A 14262-nucleotide genomic window follows, 5' to 3' on the forward strand; every position below is an offset into this window, starting at 1 on the left:
CAACTGACCATGTTTGTAAAAGTATCTGGACTTTTCTTCATATTCTCACCCTTTCTTTTCTTCTCCATGTAAACTCTGAAAGGCCCCATTGGCAACCCTGCCAGATACCTCCCTGCTTACTTCTAAATCAGGTATCTCCTTGTGTTCAACACCCTCATAAACTTTCATCTCTGCAGTTCCCCATTTCCTTCTAAAAATTCTCAATATGACTTGAAATAGTGTCTTATGATTAGGCCTCTGCCAATTTCAGAGCCATGAAAAATGCACCACGGACTGTGAAATAAGCCCTTCCCCATGAAATCTGATGTCTCCTAGTTCCAAGGCATGCCCTATCAAAGGGGGCTTCCTAGCACTGACTGGGCAGGGATGTGACTTGTCCCTCCCCTGAAAACTGCTGTTCTGGTGGATGCGGGGCGGGGGATCAGACAAGACCTGCCTCCATGTGCCTCTCCTTGCTCCAGGAAGCTGTCTGGTACTGGGCAGCAGCCTGAGGCTTCTGCAGCTCAGTGTGGGGCACGGGGTGCAGAAGTTTCTGAAGCTGTGCAGAGAGAGAGCAAGTATTGTCCCCCTAAGCCAGTCAGGAGAAGCAGCCAGGAGCCCCTAGCACAGGGGAGATCAGACCCACCTTTACCTCTTGGAACCTCCTGTGGTTGCAAGATGCTCAGTGGTCGCTGCCTTCAGAGTCCAGCTCTGAAAACAGCACAAAAGTGAGGGTGGTATTCCCAGGACCTCTGTACAACAGGTTTATGACACCACCCCCCCATTCGCCTTTTGGGTTGGAACCGGATGGTTACAATACCATAACATTTCAGGTTTAAATAGCTTCAAATTTGAAATGTATGTATTTTCAAATTCTGTGGCTGTGAAACTGGCCATAGTGGACCAGGAATTTGATGGGAACCTGCTTATGAGTCTGTCCACATTCCAATTTTCATCAGCGTGTGATGGAGTATAAAAAGGGACAGAGGAATTATATCGGCTGTTTGAATGAATAATCGAGGCCCTGACGTTAGCTCAGGTGTATGCAGATTTGAGTACAGTAGGGAGCAACATATGTGGGAAGTTAGAGTAGGAAGCAGTTTATGGAAGAAAGGGACAATTTGGCTGGGGCTAGTAAGATCAATATGTAGTGTGGGACTGGAGGTAGAACAAGAAGCAGTAAATTGTGTGTAATGTATGGGTGGAAACAGTATATGAGCTGGAATAGAGCTGGGGAGGGAGCAGAATGAGGAATGAGATTTATGTGGATGCAGATGGACAATGGTATATGAGAGCAGTATGTGGGGAAGGACACGTGGATGAGAGTCTGTGACCAGTCTTCAGGAGCACTGAGGAGGGTGAGGTCTCTGCAGGGCAGGCTGGAGGCAGGGACAGCAGAGTGTAAGGTGTTTGGGATGTGTGCGGGGTGCAGGGGAATAGCATAGACAGGGGTGTGCAAAGTGGGGGGCATACATTTTGAAAAGGGGCGCAGCATGATCAGCTGCTTTGGTTTCAGGCACATCCAGCTCATTAAAAATATTGAGATATATTACTATTTTTATGTCTGTGTATTGACTTTTGTATACTGATTAATGAAGTTTTCACATTCTACGTACTTATTCTCTTACACATACTGAAAAGATGTTTTTCATATGAGTATAACCTAAATTTCCATCAGTTTGGATTACATTAGACAGGTTCAGGCCCCCCTGCTAATTGCAAGAATGAAAAGGAGGTCCTGACATAAAAAGTTTGCTCATCCCCATCATAGGGGATATTTAAGATATATGTTTTTAGTAGTGGAGCATAGCATGGGGAGAAGGGTATACGCGGTTTTATGAAGTAGCAGGAGGTATGATATAGGTATGGGAATTGGGGGTCATGTGGACTATCAAAAGAATAGTAGGAACAGCTGGGGTTGGGTAGACATCTGGTAGGTGATGGCTGGGGCAGGATACACACCTGGCAGTAGGGGTGGGGATATCATGATACAGAACAGGTGTGCCAGTGAAGACAGGGAATAGTGGGGATTAGGGTAAAAGTGGGACAGTGGAGGGAGGGATAGCAGGGTAGGGTGCAGTTGTGCCAATGGGGGCAGGAGATAGCTTGGTAGGGAATGGGTGTGGTAGTGGGAACGTGGAAGTGGAGGGGGGTACAAAAGTGGCAGTGGGAGGAGAGGCTAGCAGGGGTAGGTGTGGCAGTGGAGGTAGGGGATGTTGGGGTAGAGTACTGGTGTGGCAATGCTGGTAAGAGCGAGCAGGGACACGGTACAGGAGAGGTAGTGAGGGAAGGTGGTGGTGATGGTGGGGGCAGTATACAAGCACAGTAAAACCCGCATAACTCAGGTTTATTCAAGTCGTGGTGGGGAGCCAGGCTGCTGCCTGGGTCCCAGCTCCCCACCGCTTCCGGACCCAGGAAACTGGCCAGCCCACCAGGGCTGGTCAGTTTCCTGGCTGCTTCTCCCTATCTTCACGGCTGGGGGAAAGCAGGGAGAAGGGGCTCTTAGCTTGCGTAGCTGCCTACAGCTGTGGCAAGCTACACAGGCTGACAGTCACAGAGCAACTTCAAGTTGCGCTTAACTCACGCTAGAGCGAGTTTGGGCCAACTTGAAGCCGCGTGTCTCCGGGTCTCACTGTGTGGTGAGAAGAGGGATGGTGTGCGCAAGGGCAGCGGTGCTGACAGAGATGGGGTTGCAGGGCGCAGGTGCAGCAATGCGGGCAGGAGTGGGGGGGACACACTGCAGATGTGGCGAGGGCAGGTGGCGGCAGAGAAAGGGCGCAGTGCGGCGGCACAGGGAGAGCGGGGCAGACCAGAAGGACAGTGCGCTTTGTCGCACCGCACGGAGCAGAGCGGGCTGTAGGTGTGAGGCGACAGCCGGCTGCTGCGCGGGTACCTGTCAATACGGGAACAGATGTAGCTCTGGTGAATTGAGGGGGGCGGGGCTTCGCGTCGGACCGCCCCACCGCCTGCCTTTGGGCGGTCCCAGCCTCGCTTCTTCACTTTACGGCAGTGTCGCACAGTGCTGCGCTTTGCGGGGACCGGCAGCCGGAAGGCAGGTGAGCTCCGGGCGGGAGGGGTCGGACAGTGCCACTGTGGCATTTGCGGCTGGGCCCCGCCGTGGGTCGTCTTGATCTGGAGCAGGGACGTGCTGTGCCCGGTCGTCACGGGGGCGGGGGGGTGTGGGACGCCGGTTTCCCCGGAGCCCGCCGCCCTGCCGGCGGGGCGCGCTCGAGCGCAGCGCTGAGGTTGTAACCGGCGTCGCTGTCCCCGTGCCTCAGTTTCCCCCAGCCGTGCAGTGGAGCTGGTGACCTGGATCCTCGCCTGCCGGGACGCTGCTCCGTGTTGCTCCCCGGAGCTTGGGGGCATCGACTCTGTCGCTCCGTGATTTTGCGGAGAGTGGAGCGGAGCCCGGTCGCAGCTCGCGCTGTGTGTCCGCGTGCGGGGCCCCTTGAGCCTCTTTCCGCTTCTCCAAGCCCGGCCGCCGGCACTGGGCTGTTAGTGTCACGCAGGCTATGTTGGGGCCTTTACTCCGTGTGGAGCTACACGTGTCCCCTCCACTGGCTGCGTTCTGGGAGCTCTCAGTGCACCTGGCTTCCAGATTGTTGGCTTCTCCCGCCGGCAGTTTGTGTGTGTGTGTGGGGTGTGTTATCGGGGCACTGTCAACAGAAAATTGTTTGGCAACAATATTATTAAAATTAACTGTTTTTAAAATCAGGGTTAATCTGCAGCTCTTCCCGTTCAAGTTTCCTTTCTCTGGGCCCTGACAAATGAAGTTTCACTTTTCAAACTGTTGTATGAATACTTTGGAGTTCCTAGCATTTTCACTTTCAGATTTCAAACATTGCTGGGAAATAAAAGGTTGAAATTTAAAACAAAATTTGAAGTGGTCAGGTTTTACAAAAATAAAATACAATGAAAAATACAGTTTGGTGTTTATGAAAGATTTCTTCAGAGCTCCTCATGTATGGTAAAGGTATTTTGCTGTTCCACTCTGAGTACGAAGTGCAACGTGTTAAGAATGTGTTCCAAGAGATTATTCAAGACCAGTGGGTAACTAGCAGTTTTCCAGTCATAGAAAATGGAGATGTAAACAAGTGTCTATTGAGTTCATGGTGTACAGTGTGTAGTAAAGTTTGAGTGTTCTGTGCAAGTTTCTGTTGAGGCAGAAGGCTGAGAGGTCAAATCAAATGAGAAGTGATCATCCACAAGTGATACGGTGTATTTTGCCTTATTACTGTTCTGTATGAACTGATTTGAAAATACATTGATTTGGTTTCTGCCCTATAGTTGTTGCTGTGGCACTTGCATGATTTCTCTTCCAATGCAGTGTTTGTCATGTGTAGGGCACTTAGAAGAAACATTGCCCACACCTTATCTTTCACTTTTTTCCATCTATGTGCAGCAAAGCACGTTTGGATATGCACAAGTAGAAGCACTTGCTGCTGGCTGTGAGAGGTTGTAGGTGTTCTGCTAATCAGCTGGGTGACATCTGAATTTTTCCTGGGCAGCCACAGAAGTGCTGATCTTACTGGGAATGCTGGTTGGAGGAGGTGTCGATCATTGTGCTAGTGGAGGTGTGTGCAGGTTTTTTATCTGCTGTGGCAGGTTTTGTGCTGCTTTGAGTTCGCGTCCTTAGTCTTTCAAGAACCTTGGATCTTAAATGTGCCTGTCACAACATGTGGCCAAAACTAAAACTTCCAGAGTTGGCCCTTTTTAGGTGGGTCTACTCATGTGTACCTGTTCAACTTATGCTGTTGTTCTCATCCACTGTGCTGTGAGAACTGTGTGTGTGTTGTGGAAACATCAGTTTCCCCTCCACCTAGCTCTTTGCAGAGCCATGGTGTGGAGGGGGTTGATGAAATTTCTGGTCACATTTAGATGACCCCCATGCCAGCTGGGGGCTCAGGCAACAAGGTTTTGAGTCTTTAGCTGGCTCAGGGTCATCAATTTCCCTCTGGTAGCCTCTGCAAGGGGTAATTGACAAACCTCAGTGGGGAATCAGGCAGCCTGGCTTCTAGATCCCTCACCTGGCTTGGACTCCCCACCCCCCATGCAGGGTTGGTCAGTTTGTCCTCAGAAGCTTTCCAGAGGGACTGCTGACTCCCAGCTGGTATAAGGTTGATCATTTTCCCCTTGCAGAGGAAAACTGATGACCTGATGCTGTCTGGGACTCAGGCAGCCTTGCTGCTTGAGCCCCCAGCTGCTACAGGGTCATCAGTTCCTCCTTCCCCCACCCTTCGGTGGCCCTGCATTTATGAGCAATCAGTTCAATTGGAAAAAGTGGGTGTGCTGTGGAATTGTCTCACTGAAGTGTGCTGTGTTACATGAAAGGTTGGGAACCACTGCCTTGTGAATGAGGGACCCTAAACATGTTACCATTACTTAAGATGGCAAAACAAGACATTCATATTTAAAGCATATAGCAAGTGTTAATTGTTTTGTATTGAGAAAGGGTGAGTTTTTGGTTCCTAGTAGAGAAAATAACTGAAATTATAATGAAATTATAACTTCTCATAGAGTAGTATTTTCTGCCCCGCTATCTCCTTTTGTTTTAGAATATGCTGGTATTCTGGAGGAACCTTATCCATTCTCAATCAGTATCAGAAGTGAGTCTGTAACACTGGCCTTCTAACATCTTACATTCTCAACAGTTAGAGAACAAGCCAGTTCTCAGGACAAGGTGGAGAGACATCTGGGAGACATTAAAGCAGGGTACAGTAGAACCTCAAATATACAAGTACCAGATTTATGGACTTATGATCAGTCAGGCAGTCTGTGGAAGTAGAAATGATCAGGAAGACCCAAACAAACAAAACAGCAAATACTGTGCTAGTGTTGGGGCTTTAGTCTTGGGGCCCAGGGCTTAGTGACAGGAGGGGTGGCTTCTCATCTGCAGAGAGGAAGAATCAAGATTTCTGAACTTGGGATGTAGTGGGGCTCAGGATATTTAAACCATGGGGAGCACTGGTGCTTGGAGTATCATCCCCACCACTCCATTACCAGCTTGAACCCTGGTACACCTTCCCCTACCTGAAACTGGGAGCAGAGCTGTGGGGAACTCTGTACCTGGGAGTACACCATTGTGGAGAAGCTCAGAATGGAGCTGAGAATCTGAAGCACTGTGTCCCCGATTGCTGCAAGGCTGAAACTGGGAGCCATGAGGCTGGAGCCTCGAGTCCCAGTGCTTTCCCCAAGTCTAAAGCGGAGAGCCCTGGTGCTCTCCTGTGGGAGAGACCCTGAACTCCATGGCTGGAGCCCTGGTACCCTGAGGGTCAAACCCTGCTCAAAGCTCTGACATTACCCCCTCCATGCACTCTGCAGCTATAATCCTCTTTGCTACCCACCCAGCTGAAGTCAGTAGTATCTTGTTCTGAGTTGTGGAACATTTCTGGGTGATGAGCAACCTCCATTCCCAATGTATCTGCAACTTTGAGGTTCTATTGTTGCTTGCGTTATTTGGCAAACATCTATGTTCTGCCTTCTGTATGAATCAACTGAATGTTATCATGCTGTGTTAAATATCATGAAAGTGTCTTTCACGGCAAACAACAAATGTTGTGGTGTGCTTGCATTTTAAAATGTGACCATAAGTGCAGAAAAAGAGAATGGACTTCTACTATGTGTATCATAGAGATAATAGGCAATTATAAGCAGGGCATATCAGGAGATTCCATCAATGCCATCTACGTCAGCCTCTTGTACATTCTAAGGAACTCTTGGAATAGAGATTCCACGTTGCATTGTACACTGAGCAGCTTTCAAATTTGCAGTAAGTGCTCCTGATCCTTCATGGGCCATTGTTAAATTATAAATTGCTGACAGAAGTGCTTTTATGAGCAGGTGAACAGGTGAAATAGTGCATTTATTGATATTTAATTGAATTCTTGATAAATAATAAAACATCTGAATTTGCTAAAAGGAATGACAGAGAAGACAGAGCACTTATTGGCAGAGCTAGAAAAATCTGCTTGCACAGAACAAGTAGGAAACTTTCTCGGCAATGAATGCCAAAACCTTCAGTTTTAACATCATGTTAACCATCTCAAACTCAGTTAGTGTTTTTCCTACACATTTGTATTTTTGAAATGGTATAAAGAACCACTTTTTTCATCGTATATGATCTGCTGATCAGTTGCAGTGTAAACTTACATCAGGTAATAAAAATATTAGAGAAATTTTGATTGAGTGCATTGTGTGGCAAGAAGGGCTAAATAGCATTGTATTTTGACTACAGTATGTGTTCTTATTTAAGAAACACATTACAGGGTGGACCTCCCTAATCTGGTACCCTTGTGTCCTGACTGGTGTTGGATGAGAGAATTTGCCAGACCATGGGAGGTCAGATTATCTAGCAGCATTACCAACACTTTTACTGTTTACTGGGCTCTTAGAAGACATTTAGGGGTAAATTACAGCTAAATAGTGGCACAGAACAGAGAGCCAGAACTGGTGGCTGGAAACTCTCACTTTATGGGACCTCAGGGAAACATGGCTACACTTATAAGGAGTCAACCAGTTAACCAAAATAATGCCAGATTATGGAGTATGCCAGAGGAGAGATTTCTGATTAGCGAGGTTCAACCTGTAGTTGATTACTGGATCAAACTGTTGATAGCAACTTATTTCATTTCACCAATGGGGACTATGGTTACTGAGCAATGTGCTCCAAGTGTATGTCTGTGTAGTACATGCTGTTGGTGAAGTACTGAACACAATTTGACATGACAGTCCTGTATAGTAATAAAATATGAAAAAAGGCTAAGGCTTATTGCATCATGGAAAATCCTACAAATACTATCACCACTTTTCATTTGGCAGGGGCCCAGTGATAGCACCAGAAAGAATAGTTTAACTGGAAATTGGAGTTAGTATCACTGAATAGCAGAGCATTAATTGATAAATGCAGTTCTTAATAAGCTATTTTGGATATAAACTGCCACAAAACAAAGGTGTACATGAGATGTATCAACATGTATTTTATATTAAAATCATTAATTGCAGTTGTAGTAATGAGGCTACGATTAGTATCATTAAATACTTGATTAACTGAACTTTCTAATATAACTTGAACAGGAAAAGGGAATATTTACAAAATTCTGGAAAGCTCAGTTATGCCAAAGAAGAGCCAAGCTAGCCTCCTAACCAATTTCTAGTGGTAGCAATATTTGAGTTTTCTATTAAAAACGCTTCTTTACACAACAGCTATGTCTACACTAGCCCCAGAACTTCAAAAGGAGCATGATAGTGAATCTAATTGAAAGATGCTAATGAGGTGCTGCCACGAATACGCGGTACCTCATTAGTATAATGGCAGCCGTGGCACTTCAGAAGTGCCACTTTTGATCATGCGTGGCTCGTCTACACAGGGTCCTTTTTGAAAGGACCCCACATAGTTTGAGATCCCCTTATTTCTATAATGAAAAAGATGCTCATTTAGCATCTTCCAATTAGGTTCATTATCGTGCCCCTTTTGAAGTGCTGGGGCTAGATTAGACATAGCCAACGTGTTCTTATTGAACAACAAAATAGCCTTTTATACTTGGGCAAAGGGGGAGGGGTGTCCAAAAAAAACCACACCTCCACTTGAGATTTGTCCTCTTACAAGCAGCACAAAAATGTAAGAACATAAGAGCCATACTGGGTCAGATTGAAGGTGTGTCTAGCCCAATATCCTGTCTTCTAACAGTGGCCAAAGTCAGATCCCCCAGAGGGAGTGAACAGAAGAGGTAATCAGGTGCTTGCTCCTTGGACAGCGATTTCCAGTCTCTGAAGAACAAAGGCTATGGACGCTATTCCTAACCATCCTAGCTAATAAGTGTTGATGGGTCTATTCCTCATGAACTTGTCTAGTGGTGGGTTTTTTTAACCTCATTCAGGTCCTGGTCTTCACAACATCCTGTGGCCAGGAGTTCTGCATGTTTACTGTGCTGCATGAATAAATACTACTTTTGCTTGCCTTAAATCTGAAACCTATTAATTTCATTTGGTGACTCCTAGCTCTTATGATCTGGAAGCAAGTAAATAACTTTTCTCTATATGCTTTCTCTATACATGTCATGATTGTACATTCCTCAATCATATATTTCCCCCAGTCTCCTCTTTTCTAAACTGAAAGTCCTAGTATTTTTAATCTCACTTTATGTGGCACCCATTCCAAACCCCTAATTATTTTTGTTGCCCTTTTCTGAACCTTTTCAGAATATGCAATTTAATATCAGTGTACAGTGCTAGCTGGTTTGAAATGAGCTATTTGTGTATTCTGATGAATCCTCTTTGAAACGGTCTCTGTCAGTTTGAGTCAGCCACCTATTGCAGTGTTGCAGGCTAAACCTCCCTAAAGCAACATACTACTAGAGCCCCCTCAATCATGTTGCCTTTCTTCTCTCCCCTAAAAAGTTCCTTATCTTTTTCCATCCATCGATGGAGTAAGTCTTTATGTGCACGGAGGCATGCATGAATGTGCACCACCAGTAGAAACAAAAATCTAGCTGTGGGCATTCTGCTCATCAGCTGAGTGGCATTTGAATATCTGAGTGGCTGCAGAAGTGCGCAAATGACAGGGAACAGCAGACCCTTGCACAGTCTTTCATGTTCTGTTGTACAGTGTGTGAAACCTGCAATTCATTTAGATGAGATACTCACTCTTGGGTTTCAGCAGTATAATACCTGCTTATGTGTACAGAGTAGAGGGAGGCTAGCCTGATTAGATGTTAGCTCGAGACGTGGGAGACCCAAGTTCAATTTCTTGCCCTTCCACAGACTTCCTGTGTGACTTTGAGCAGGTGACTTGGGCCTAGTGTAAGCCATCATATTTAGCTGGTATACTGTATTGGCTAGGAGCATGGAGAGAATTGCACCTTCATGTGTTGTAATTCAGGTGAGAGAACTGCTACTATAGATATACCTATGCCAACAAAAGCTTTTCAGTTGGCACAATAATGTTGTACAGGTAGTTAAACTATGCAGGCAGAGGAACTCCTGCTGGTTTACATTGTGTCAAAACTAGGGGGGGATCTGCCAGCATAGTAATGTTGGCCAAGGCTCTACAGTGTAGACTAGTGGTTCTCAATGTTTCCAAATGACTGCACCCCTTTCAGGAGCCTGATTTGTCTTGTGTACCCCAAGTTTCATTCCCCTCACTCCTCCAAAACCACTTGCTAACAAAATCGAACAAAAATACAAAAGCATCACAGCACACTAGAAGAAAAATTGATTGCTTTCTCACTTTTTACCACATCTTCAAAGTAAACTGATTTGACATATAAATATTTACATTTCAGAGTGATACTTGAGCCTGTTTTTCCTTGGTGAGCCTGTAACTTAGCTTTACAGGTTGCCCTGTGTTATGGGCCGTGGGCAGTTCTGCTTGCCACTTCCTAATACTGGCCTTGCATGAATGATTTCCCTAAATCTGTCCTACGTTCCCCTCTTCCAGAGCTGCAACCCCCGGCTTTAGAAAAAAATTACCTAGATTAGTTGATCAGCCTGGAAGACCTCTGAGTACCCCCAGGGGACACATGAGCAGATGAGCCTTTAGTTTTTCTTGGTGTCAATTCTGCAACTGTACCATGGTAGTATTACTTCTTTACCTCTCCAGGGTGTTTGTGAAGATTAATACACACAAGACCTTGTGTTGGTCAGGTGTCATGGTAATAGGGGCTGAATACATACTGAAGGCAGATATCTCCTTGTACTTTGAACTCCAAAAATATTTTCCTGCCTTTCTGAAAACTCTTGTGTGGGAGTAATATTATGTTCTCGTTGCAAGTTTCCTAATTTTGAAATAGGAAATGGGTGTACAGCAGTCAATAAAAATACACTTTGGTACATTATAGAAATGGTCGTCATGCTTGAAAGCTGTGCATGCATTGGAAGAGGGTGTCAAATGTCCAACATGTACTTCAAACATTTGAACAACTGAAAGTTATTGATCTGACCCTGTGAGTTCCTTGGGGGCCACTTCTCCTTTTAGAGTCTCAAGCCATCGTAGTAATGCTAGTCATCCCCCTTGGCCTGGAATAGCTTTATTTCCTACATTTAGTAACTGGGCAAAATGTAGTGCAACCTTTTGATATGAGAAATTATGAACGTTCAAAGTGTTCTCATGAGCATATTGCCAGTGATTCAGGCAAACTGCCCAGGAGGAGCGGGCACCAGCTGGTGGATTTTTTTTTTTTTTTTCCCAGCTAGCACACGTTGCAATGCTTAAAAGAAAGTGGCATGTCCTTTCAGCACAAAGAACAGTAAATCAGTGCTAATTTTAAATTGTCTTAAATATAATACAAAACAAGGAAATAGGAAGTTGCTATTTTGCCAGTCAGCTGGCATGCTATGTGAGGAAGGTGCTGCTAGCCTGCCAGCTCTATAAAACAAGAGGAAACCAGTCAACTCTGAGTTTTGGAAATCAGCCTCTATACAGCATGCTTGCAGATACTACTGGAGTGTATTTCAGGTAAACAAACACTTCTGCTAAATAAGCATACTCAAAAAAGCAAGTGCAGAAGTCTTCAGGCTGTTGTGTATCCATCTGTTCGGCTGTACTATGGGTGGTTCATCTGACAAATTGTCAGAATGGATTTCATGTTAGCATGTAGCAGTAAAATGACCATTGTAGTTGAGTATCGGAGGGGTAGCCGTGTTAGTCTGGATCTGTAATAGCAACGAAGGGTCCTGTGGCATCTTGTAGACTAACAGAGAAGTTTTGAGCATGAGCTTTTGGGAGTGAGTCTTTGCTCATGAAAGCTCATGCTCAAAACTTTTCTGCTAGTCTATCAGGTGCCACAGGACCCTTCGTTGCAATTGTGGTTGAGTGATGCTACAATGTAGTTAAAGCAAACAGATACATAGGTGCTGGGTCTTAGAGCACATGCCTATTACAGCAGTTAGGGCTCTTTGATACTGTGAGGTTTGTTTGGGCTGTGATTTCACCTCTCCTACCAAATGAGATGGTATTTCGTAACACCTTAAACTTTATATAGGTCTGTTTTATAGTGTGTTCATTTTGAATGTATCAATGAAAGCTTAAGAACTGTGGCTATAAGGAACTGAAAATCATGCCGTATATAACTAGGAGGGTAAATTCCCCTAGATTTGTGACTTACTCTCTGGAATACCACATGACTTTGTCTTGCTATGCTCTTTGATGGTTTGCTCTAACTTCTGGTGAAGTCAAAGGAGGGGTTACATTTGTCAGCATTTATCTTGCTATTTAGTTTACTGGAATAGGTTTTATCATTGCAAATACAGTCAGTAGAAAAGCCAAAATGAAGTTTGTCCTGTCTCAGATCAGCAATTCCAGGGCCAGCCAGAAAAATAAGTGTCTGGAAATGATCATCTTAGTTCTAAAACATGCTGTGTTTAACGTTGGATGATTACTTCTCACTTCCATTTTTCTCATGTTCTGGCATTAAAACTATTTTAGTGAGACACAAAAATGTCTTGCTAATATTAAGATGACTAGTTAAAATAGGCAGAATAATTTTTGTTTATAATCTGTTAAATTATTAAGAGGAGCGATGTATGTTTTTCATCATTGGCACTGTCGTAGCACACACTACTGTACCTGTGAGATTGCTGGTAATAGCAATGTGTAAAATATAACACTGTTCAGGAACTGGTTTTGAAGTTCTTAACGATCTATAGTTACATCACTGTTGTTCTAACTCTTGCTGATCCTGTTATGAGAGCCTTTTAAAAATCATTTTGGAATTTATGGGATTGGATAGGAGAAAGTAAGAGCAATCAGAATGTGTGTGTGTCTTTTTTGAGATCAGGGAATTGGCTTGGAACAGAAACTACTGAAAATCAGAGATTTTTGTGCCCACTAGACTGAGAATATTATGGTGAACAGAGCTCCAGATCTGGCCTTTGCTTCAGTCACTGCGGTAATTTATTGGGGATATACTTGTGAATCTGGGTTTAAGAGGGCATAACAAGATCTGGGTAGGTCAAGACTTCTATTTCCTGTCTTTCAGAAGGTTTGGGCAGAGCAGTTTCCATATGGAGAGGATTATAGATCAGCCATATCCCTGAATGGAGAAAGGGGAGCTTTGAACAAATTCTTAGAGAGAAGTGATGGCCCAGGCTTGGTGTATGCTAGACCTTATTCAATCGCAAATAAGCAGTTCTAACTATGGCAATTACATAGCTAGAATCGATATAGCTGCAGTCAGTCATAAGGGCTGTCATCACTGATGTATCTCCTGTTGACCTCCCTTACCCCTCGCAAGAGGGGAAATAGAGGTTCAACTGTGGACCCCAGAGAGATCAATTTCACGTGTCTTTACCGGACATGCTAAATGGAACTCCAGAAGATCGACCTGAACAGGTTGATCTCATGGTAAGTGTAGATGTACCACCAGCGGATATGCCATCAGCATAAGACTTTGGAGAACTCTGCTGTCTTACAAGATTTCTGTGTAATTTTGAGCAAAACAGTTAGGCTGTGTTTGCATGAAGCACTAGAGTGGCATAGTTGCAGAAATGCTGCTTCAGTGTAGACACTTGCTGCTGTGAAAGAAGGGGTCTTTGCAGTTCTGCAGTAAATCCATCCTCATAAGGTCAACGGAAGAATTCTTTTTTCCACGTGGTAATTTCCTCTGCATCTTAGGTTGGCTTGCTTATGCGTTTCAGAGATTGGAATTTTTTCATACCCCTGAGTTGAGTAGCTAGGGCCAGGTTGACTTAAGATACACAATTCCAGCAATGAAAATTTAGATTGATGAGGGACTCTCACATCCACTTCTGTTCTCATGATTGCAAGGAGTACTGGGGTTAATGGAGGTTGGGGAGTGGGTGAGCTCAGCATTCGACTTATTGGGTCCATTAGACATCCAGAAGATCATCCTCTGGTACACTTTACTTGATGGCAAGTGTAAACAAACCCTCATGTGTATTAGGCCTTAGCCTTTTTATCTGCCTGTCTTGTCGTCTGTGAGAATGTGGATAATAGTACTTGCCTACTTCACAGGGTGTTGTACTATTTAAGTATCTCACATTGGTATTGTGAAGATAGGTAAAGGCTACGAAAGTACCCAACATAGGCAAAATACGAACATAGTCATTATAAACAAGTGGATAAAATCAGTTGATGAATAATAAAACTTAAAACTGATCTCTTTTGGAAATCACACAAAGTTTACTTAGCTGAGTTACACAAGCACATGCATAGGGTGTTTGTCTTGAGCGCGGATGGTAATCCTGAATCTTTGCTGGAGCTTTAGCATCCACATAAAGGCTACATCTACGTGGTCAGTCGTGGCTGACAAAACCAGCCGGGCATCT

The 14262-nt window shown here is 44.6% G+C and overlaps 1 protein-coding gene across 2 annotated transcripts in view; it reads left to right on the top strand.

Annotated features, from left to right (window-relative positions):
- The first annotated feature begins 3015 nt into the window (after positions 1 to 3015).
- ASCC3 (activating signal cointegrator 1 complex subunit 3) overlaps positions 3016 to 14262 on the top strand; it is a 501864-nt gene continuing 490617 nt past the window's right edge. For both annotated transcript variants that reach the window (XM_074990822.1, XM_074990825.1), the window contains exon 1: positions 3016 to 3035. The gene's annotated coding sequence lies outside the window, so the exon portion shown is untranslated. The remainder of the gene's footprint in view (positions 3036 to 14262) is intronic.

The sequence above is a fragment of the Carettochelys insculpta genome, chromosome 3, assembly GCF_033958435.1.
Source record: "Carettochelys insculpta isolate YL-2023 chromosome 3, ASM3395843v1, whole genome shotgun sequence".
Taxonomy (NCBI): domain Eukaryota; kingdom Metazoa; phylum Chordata; order Testudines; family Carettochelyidae; genus Carettochelys; species Carettochelys insculpta.